Source organism: Silene latifolia, chromosome 9 (genome assembly GCF_048544455.1).
Source record: "Silene latifolia isolate original U9 population chromosome 9, ASM4854445v1, whole genome shotgun sequence".
Lineage (NCBI taxonomy): Eukaryota > Viridiplantae > Streptophyta > Magnoliopsida > Caryophyllales > Caryophyllaceae > Silene > Silene latifolia.
Window position 1 is genome coordinate 47,991,484 of NC_133534.1, and position 8,897 is coordinate 48,000,380.

The 8,897-nt window shown below is 36.4% G+C and overlaps 1 long non-coding RNA gene across 4 annotated transcripts; it reads right to left on the bottom strand.

Moving 5' to 3' along the window:
* Positions 1 to 3,997: 3,997 nt before the first annotated feature.
* Positions 3,998 to 7,247, bottom strand: LOC141599711 (uncharacterized). 4 transcript variants are annotated; one of them, XR_012523896.1, is made up of 4 exons: positions 6,801 to 7,247; positions 6,044 to 6,137; positions 5,298 to 5,399; positions 3,998 to 5,209 (listed from the first exon to the last, which is right to left on the bottom strand). It is a non-coding gene; the product is annotated as an uncharacterized LOC141599711 (long non-coding RNA). The 4 variants fall into 4 exon arrangements; XR_012523897.1 differs by having other exon boundaries at positions 6,044 to 6,108; positions 6,801 to 7,246; XR_012523898.1 differs by lacking the exon at positions 6,801 to 7,247 and having other exon boundaries at positions 3,998 to 4,974; positions 5,083 to 5,209; positions 6,044 to 6,794.
* Positions 7,248 to 8,897: the final 1,650 nt, after the last annotated feature.

The following is an 8,897-nucleotide window of genomic DNA, read 5'->3' on the forward strand; positions in this document are numbered from 1 at the left end:
TCGGGTAGCTAATTTGGAGAAAAAGTTTGATAATGCCGCAAATGAACCTGACCACCAAGGAGAAGACCAACACCCAATTCACCAATAACCAAATGCCGAAAATTAGGAACCCTCTGATGTTTCCCACACCCGTGAACCCACCAACAAAGAACATGAAATTGCCTCATCAAAATCTCCTTTAAAATACCAAGCAACATCCCAAATACTTCCCATTGACAATGACCAAATCCTGTTTCTGCCCAGGCTTGACAAAAACAAAACTCACAAAAACCTCCCTAAAAACACCAACATAGGAACCATGGAAAAACATGAAAGGGTATTCACGGATCTTGGAATAACATATGGCACCGTCATAAAGATACTTGCTTCATAAGGATTGCTGCAACCCATTGGTCCAACTCTGGACCCACCCGAAAACAAGAGAACCCGTTTCTGGAACATAAATGTGTATTGCCTATATCATCAAGGCAAGGACCATGATACCAAAACGTGCTACAAACAAGCTAAATAATGTCATTCAAGATATGGTCAAAGCTGGCAAAATCATAGTCGAGCTATGCAATGAAGAAGATCCTCTTAGATGTCTCAAGTAAAACAGCAATGTCGAACGTTCTCAAAGGACATTCACTAACCTCGACATAAGTTACACCGCAGCTCTTCAAAAGCTTATGACTGAAGGGAAGCTACAACCAATTGGACCCACTCCAGATCCACCTTCCAACAAGAAAACCTGTTTCTGGGATAGCAATATATATTGCCAATATCATCAAGGAAAAGGTTAGGACACTGAAACATGCTTCAAACTGAAACATGTTATTCAAGATATAATCGACAACCATGATCTGATTGTCTCATCCCTAAGCCAGCCAGGCAACGAAGACAACCCTAACGGGTATCTCATTCTGCACGGACATGGAAGCCTTATAGATTATTGTCCTTAAAACATCCCAAACAACGAGTGTGAAGTGGTCAAGTGGGTCAATGCTCAAGATCGAACATTCAAGTCGTTGGATGCTGAAGTAGAGATCTTTGAAGAGGAAAGTGACGATTAGGAGTCCGTATCTACGATCGAGTCAAAATCCGAGTCCGAGTCTTAGGCTTTCTCACATTTATCCTAGTGTCTGTCTTTCTATTCCTAAGTGACAAACTGGGAGCTGTCCCCAAGAGTCACGCATATTCCTAGTCTGTGCTAACCTCTTATTTATCTAAATAAAAGCGCAACTTTCAACTTTCATATATTCTTCTCTTTTCCTTTACCGTTCACGTGACAACGTGTATTGATTTGAGAATTGATTAAAAACAAATAACATTTTCTAGTTAAATGTGAGTACACTCAACTGACGTTCCGTACTGAGTTGCAAAGGACCCGAAACTCCGTGTCCATTTCTTTACCTATCCCATGTATGGCAATGGAAACCTTACATTATGACCCAATTTAGAACGGGCTTTTATCAAAGAGGATTTTATGGCGAACCCAGATAACAAACCAAAGGACATTTCCTTGTTTATTATCAATGAAAACAAGCAAGCCCATTCCCCACAAAAATATCTCATCACCAAGTACCAACCTCTTACCCCGGGGTACGTCCACACCTATATCTTCACCACCCTCCAGCAAAGGACGGGAAATTTCAAATGGATTGATCAAAGCCTGCCAATATTTAAACACAAAGCCCAAACCGAAATCGATTCACCCAAAGGTCAAACTCAGAGCCAAAGCAAAAACCCAAGCTAAAAGTGATGCACCTAAAGGCGAAAGCCAGAGCCAAATCAAAAACCCAAACAAACACCCAAGCAAAGAGTCATTCACCCAAATCCAAAGCGAAAAGCCAAAACCAAAGGCCCAAGCCAATAGCCATTCACCCAAAGTCAAAGCACAAAGCAAAAACCCAAGCCAAAAGTGATTCACCCAAAGGCCAAAGCCAGAGCCAAAGCGAAAAAAAATCCAAGCCAATAGCCATTCACCTCAAAGCAAAAGCGAAAGGTCAAAAGTCATTCACCCAAAGCCAAAGTGAAAGGCCAAAACCAAATCCATGGCCAAAAGCTATTCACCCAAAGAACAAGCCAAAGGAAAAGGCCAAAGCCAGAATGTACTAATACAATATTGATAAAAGAGAATGGTTGTACACCGTTCTTAAATCCACTATGAACCATCATGTGGCCAGCCGTTCTCTTTTATATAAGAGTGCGGTTAAAAAATAGTCAACCCGGTCTCTTTGTAAAATCAAAGAGAACGATTCCGCTACATAATCGGTCTCTTTTTAAAAACAAAGAGAACGGTTTCACTATATAACTGGTTTCTTTGATAGAGGTCATTATTTTGGTGCATTTTATTATATGCTTTACAACGAAGATAGTTTTTGCAATGAACTGTTCTCTTTGAAACTATGATTCTTTTTTAAAAAAAATCTATTGTTTTTATCGTACCCTACACGATTGACATCATATACCTCATAAGAATTCAACCTGTTACAACTTCACAAAATCTAACAAGTTTTACACAAATAATAACCATCTGGTTTAATTTGTAACCACAAGAACAAAGCCTTGAGGCATAAGAAAAATATACACTCATATAATGTTTTTTCAATGTAAAACATCAAAGCTAAGTTACCTTGTTCAGAACATAAATAAAAATCCTTCAATCTTCAACACTAAGTTCACTACTACAAATCCAGGCAACTACAAGGCCCCTTTAACAACGCTTATTCACGAAAATTACCATAGACGTAGAATGGATGGCGCGAATTTTACTAAACTTAACTACAACGGTTATGTGTTGATAACCGTTGTTATAGGTTTTAACAACGGGTCAAACTTTCATAACCGTTGTTAATATAAAAACTAACAACAGTTTACTCTGTAATACATAATAACTGTTGTTAATAATTTGGCGCAAAATTAGTGAAAAGTAATTATAACGGTTATATTTGAAGCCGTTGTTAATACTTTTTAACAACGGTTTTCTAAGGACCCGTTGTTAATATATAATCTAATGACAACGGGTTTTTGTGTAAAAACCATTGTCAATACTTTCCATAATATAAACCACACAAACACAGATCAGCTACAACCACAAACACAAATTAAACATAACACAAACACAAACACAAACACAAACACAAACACATACAGAAACACAAACACACACTTTCTCATCGTCTCTTTCTCTCTTTCTCCTCGTCGCTGCTTTATCATCTCCGTCAGCACTGTTGTTGTCGTTAGAGGTGGTAAACAATGACACGACACAAAAACACGACACGAAACCGGCACGAAATTAACGGATTTGGGTTGAGACTTAATGACCCATTTATGTAAGTGGCTCGATACGAACACGACACGATATTTAATTGGGTTGGGTTAGGGTTGACCTCTCTAAACACGAACCCGACACGAATGACCTGTTTACTAAATTATTCCTAATTTTTCTTGATCCTGCATCACATAAATATACTTAAACTTTCAAAATATGGACGTGACACGAAAACACGACACGAACCCGACACGAAATTAACGGGTTAGGGTTGAGGCCTTATGACCCATTTATGTGGTCGACACGGACACGACACGAGACTTAATTGGGCCAGGTTTGGGTTGGAGAGATTGTGACCCGTTTACATGTGACACGAACACGAACCCGACACGACCCGATTTGTTTGCCAGGTCTAGTTGTCGTCATCTCTTATTTTCTCTAATTATCAGGTATCGCTTTATATGCATGGTTTTAGGTTTTGTCATCATCTCAATAATTATTTTCTTTCTCTAATTATTTCATTTAATTTGCATTATTAGTTTTGTCACTGTTGTTTTTCTGCGTTTATTAGCTTGTAAAACAAATTAAATAAAATAAAACAAAAGAAGAAGATGATGGAAATGAATGCATAATAAACTTAATTAATTAATATATAATATAAATACATAAAAAACGAATTACATTGCTAAAAATGCAATTCTTAGATATGCATAGAGAGTCTTCTTCTCTTCTATGATATCCATCCTCTCCTCTTTTGCTATTTGAAGGTTTCGTTCCGCATTTGCTATATCGGCATATAGCTGCAGCATCTTCTGCTCTGTCAAGCCATTTTTTTTGGCGTCCTTGAGTACGGTCCGAGCGTCCTCAAGGTAGCTCCTGAACCTGTCCTCGATGTCCAGCAGCCGGCGGATGAAAGTCTTGTTGTACTCGGTCATGATGCATATATTACGGATGGTATCATTCATTGTTGAAGGAAGTGATGAAAGAAGTTTGGAGTTTGTTTTAAAGATTTAGGGTTTGGAGCAGTTTAGGACGTGATAGTGAGATAATATGGAATGGTTAATGAGATAATGCATGAATTTATACTTAGTAATGTGTCCTTTGAGTTGTTTTTTAATTAATATATGTTTAGGAAGTTATGCCATCATATCTTCCTCAAATCTTATAACCCTTCTCATTCCATATATTATGTCCTTTCATATGCAGGGATTTGGCATCAGTAATAATGCATGCATCGGTAATGGTAATGCATGCATCTAGTAATATATAAATTAATTTTTTTTTAAAAAAAATCAATAACAACGGTTATTTAAAAAAAACCCGTTGTCTTTAGTTATAACAACGGTTTTTTATACTGTAACCGTTGTTATAACTTTCCCACCAAAATTTAATCACACTTTCCACAACGGTTTTTTCTACTTTAAACTGTTTTTAATAGTTTTCACAACGGGTTTCTTAGAAAAACCAACCGTTGTTAAAACCTACTACAACGGACGCTTTAACAACGTCCGCTTTTTTATATAAAAACGGTTTTTAACCGTTGTTATAGCCTGTATCTGTAGTAGTGGTTGCATCCAACTGCAAATCGATTGAACTTCAAAAAACCGTAACCACCATCTTTAGTCACCAAAGTTGTAGGAATTGGAGTGTAAATTCAGCCTGAATAGTCCGCACCTCATCAATTTGCTCAACGGTATAATCTTTGGAGCGTTAAGCATAAACTATATACACCCAACACATAAAAATGTAGTTAAAATAATATGACGTGTAAAGTAAAAAATTACCTAAAATGAAAATGAGAAAAACATTGAAATAAAGAAAAAACTTACATTCGGGAGAATATTAATATATCTTCCTTTTATAATCTCCGAAATATATCGGAAAACATAATATCCGCACAATATAATCTTAACAGGCTCACGAGGACAGTAGGACACTAACGTAGTAACCCATAATCTGTTATAAACAAAGAGTAAGTAAGAAACTTGGGTGTCAGCATTGAAATCCAACAATATTCTGTTTCATAAGTGAAGCAAGATTTTACCTAGTCCAATTGGTGCTAAAATCCGATTCATATCCATTCATTCACTGCCTAATTAGTCAACTTTACAGTCGTTTTGTTGTTTTGCTAATAGAAAGATACAACCTGATTAAAGAAAAGAAAAAAAAGAGCAGCTAAATCAGGTACATTTTATAACAAGAAAACTAGGTTTTTACATCCAAATATCCACGAGATAGCTACTTTGTGGCTCAGAACAAACCAAGGTCAGGATAACAAGTGAAATCAAGATCTGTCCATTCAGACCGAAAGAGCATGTTAACATCACATTTGCTCCACAGTAATCCATTTAAATATGAATTTACTAAGGTTCGAACTAAAAATCAATAGAAAAACTAATCTAAACTGATAGTTGGCCATCAATTTAAAATACTGATCTAAACTAAACTTAATAAAGAAAAACAATTGTTGATAATTGTTGCAACACTCAAACTCCCTCTTACTATGCAACACTTAAAGATGCACGATTCTCAGAAACTTGTGTGGCCAATGGCCAAGGGCTTGAACATGAACCCTACAACTCCCTCTTATTATGCAACCAAGTTGCATGCCGTATCAAACATGGTCAGAAGATGAAAATGTGAAAATAAAATATTTGGACAATAAATTAGAACTATATATTTTTAAAAATCTGGCTCAACAGTAATAAGAAATAAAGAGAAAATTAATATGACTCTCACTTTGAAGAGTTGGCCAAGCAAGAATTTCACACATGAATAAAAATTTCGCACCTAAATACAATAATCCTCACCATCCACCATTTCATCTCATCTTAATCCACGCATCTGTGTAAGCCCTTGCAATTCGCCACATCAAACAATTAAACTAAAATAAAAAATTAAAACTTCAGTTGGTCTCTTCAATAAAAGTACACTATCAATCAAATTAAAACCACCGATGTTGGAATCATTATCCATAAGTCTATAACATTAAATTCAGATAAATAACTACAGTTCTTGTAATTTCAAACTTCAATTTTACAATCATTTTCAAATTGTCTAACACAGAAATACGAATGAAAGTCATAAAAAGTGAACATCTAATTCAATTTTACCTCAAATATATATACAAAAATGAAACTCGAATATCTACATAGTTTAATCTGAAGTCCCAAATCAATTTTGATTTGAAATGAAGACACATATACTAACGATAGAGTCTGGTTGGGACGGCAGGACAAGCAGTATAAGCTAACATACAAGATTCAATGATAATATTCATTAAAGAGTGATGACTACACCGAAATCTAAACGCTTTAACATAGAAAAACTCTTTATTCAAACAAAATTGATCAACTCTGAATGATTATAGTGTTTAGATATAATTTATTCATTCAAGCAATCTATAGTAGTAAAACTCACAAATGTTCTCCTAATCAACAACAATCTAATAGAAAAGATTTGCCTCTAAATGACAATACGTTCAACATAAACCCTAAAATCAAACAAAACTAACATAACTTAATTACAAATTGAAGAAAGAGTTTACCCTGCTCAGAAATCGTAAGAAATCAGCTTAGAAATCTCCATTCCAATTTCATTCGCTGCTCGATTTGCCAATAAAATCGTAAGAAACCGCTAAGAGAAAAGAAGGGTAATTATACGTATTATGGTGGAGATTGTTTAAAACCGTAGAAAATTGAGAGGAATGGGGGAAATCAGATAACAGAAGTATGTTTAATTGTGAGAGATTGATTAATGGATCTTTGGAGTAAGAATAAAACCCCTCAAAATTACAACCAGTAGTTAAATCTCTTGAGATTACAATCTACTTGATTTGTATACTATGGTGTTAGAACCCAGAAATCGTATTATTCGTTGAAAATGAGGAGGTATAGGGCGATGTGAACTCTGAATTACATAAATGGATAGACGGAATTGGGGGAAATTAGCAACCGGTATTATATGTGAACTCTGTATTGTTCACTATTTTTTTTTCAAGGAGAACGGCTCAGATATTAACCGGTCTCTTTTATCTATAACGAATTTTGGTCAAACCTAACCATTCTCTTTGTTAATGTACGAGAACGGTTTGAACAATTAACCGTTCTCTATTGGATTCCTATATGCGCACCTATACTAAAAATACAAAAGAGATAAGTTCCGCTATCAACCGTTCTTGAAGGGGCGCTCTCGAAGACTTAAATTGTAAGCCAAAGGAAAACCAAAAGCCAAAGCCAAAAGCTACTCACTCAAGGCCAAGGCCAAGGCCAAGACCCAAGCCAAAATCAAAAGAAAACAAGAGTGGAACCCTTTTCAAAAGGCCGAAGCCCAAAGAAAGCATCAGAGGTAAAAGTGAGCAAAACCCAGGACCAATAAGTCCGAAACAACAAAATCCAGGACCAATGAGTACAAAACACCTGAACACTTGAACATGATGTCAAGAGCTAAAATAAGAGCATAAGACTAATCAACCAGCAACACACCCAACCTTTATTCACAACAAAGTCCATGGCCAATAAGTCCAAAACACCACAATACCAAAAACTTGAGCTAAAATAATAGCTAAAGGCTAGCCAACCAACAACACACCCAACCTTTCTTCACGCCAAAATCCAGGACCAATAAATCCAAGATACTAAAACACTAAAACTTGATCAAAGAGCTAAAATAATAGCTCAAGACTAGCCAACTAACAACACACCCAACCTTTCTTCGTCCCTATGTTCTTCTTGAGACTGTTACAAGAAGACGTATCTAGGATTCTGAAGATTCCCCACAAGCTCATATTATTACACCTTAACCCTTATGGCCCAGACATGGAAATCTGATCCCATATTATTTGCCAACCCTTACGTGCTCGGGCCACATCAAGTTTGAGACCTCATTCCGTACCACATAATTAACAAGTCGTAACCTGATGCGTGTCTATTATATGATGTTTTACACCTCATTCTACACGCGTTTCAGAGCTCAATTAGTAGTTTATTCTACTATTTTTCCTATTTCCGTCTACTTTTGTGTTTTTGTGTGATATTGCAGAAATATGAAGATTTCAGCGGAAAATGAGCCAAAACCGTCCCTAAGTGTTTAGCATAGTATTTGACATGAAGGTAAAGCTTGAGGAATGAACTTGGCACGCGTTTCAAGGCCTAAAGATAGCGGAAGCATGGGTGCGTACAAGTTACAAGCATTTGACAAGCAAAGAAGCACTTCACGATATTGCAGCCTATTTCAAATGGCTATATCTCGAGTTTTAGAGCTGATAATCAAGTTATTCCAATTGTAGGTGAAAGCTTATCCTCTTAGCTTTCCAACGCCGTGAGAATCGCTTTATTCCGATAACTAACGAAGAAATAGCAGCTGTTTTAAGATCGGCACGCGCTGTAGAATTCGTCAGAATGCATTGCTGTACAGCACGTTTGGTTGATCGACTGGATACATTGGTCGACCGACCAAGTATACTGAAGCACAAGATTTATTTTTAGTCAAAAGCTGTTGTTACCCCGACATTTGGTCGGTAGACTGATGCATGTGGTCGATAGACCACTCCACAATCTGACGAGAAACTAAAAGACGTGATTTAAGCCCATTGTAATTAGGTTTTTAGATATAGGTTACGTAAAAAAACTCTATATAACGTAAC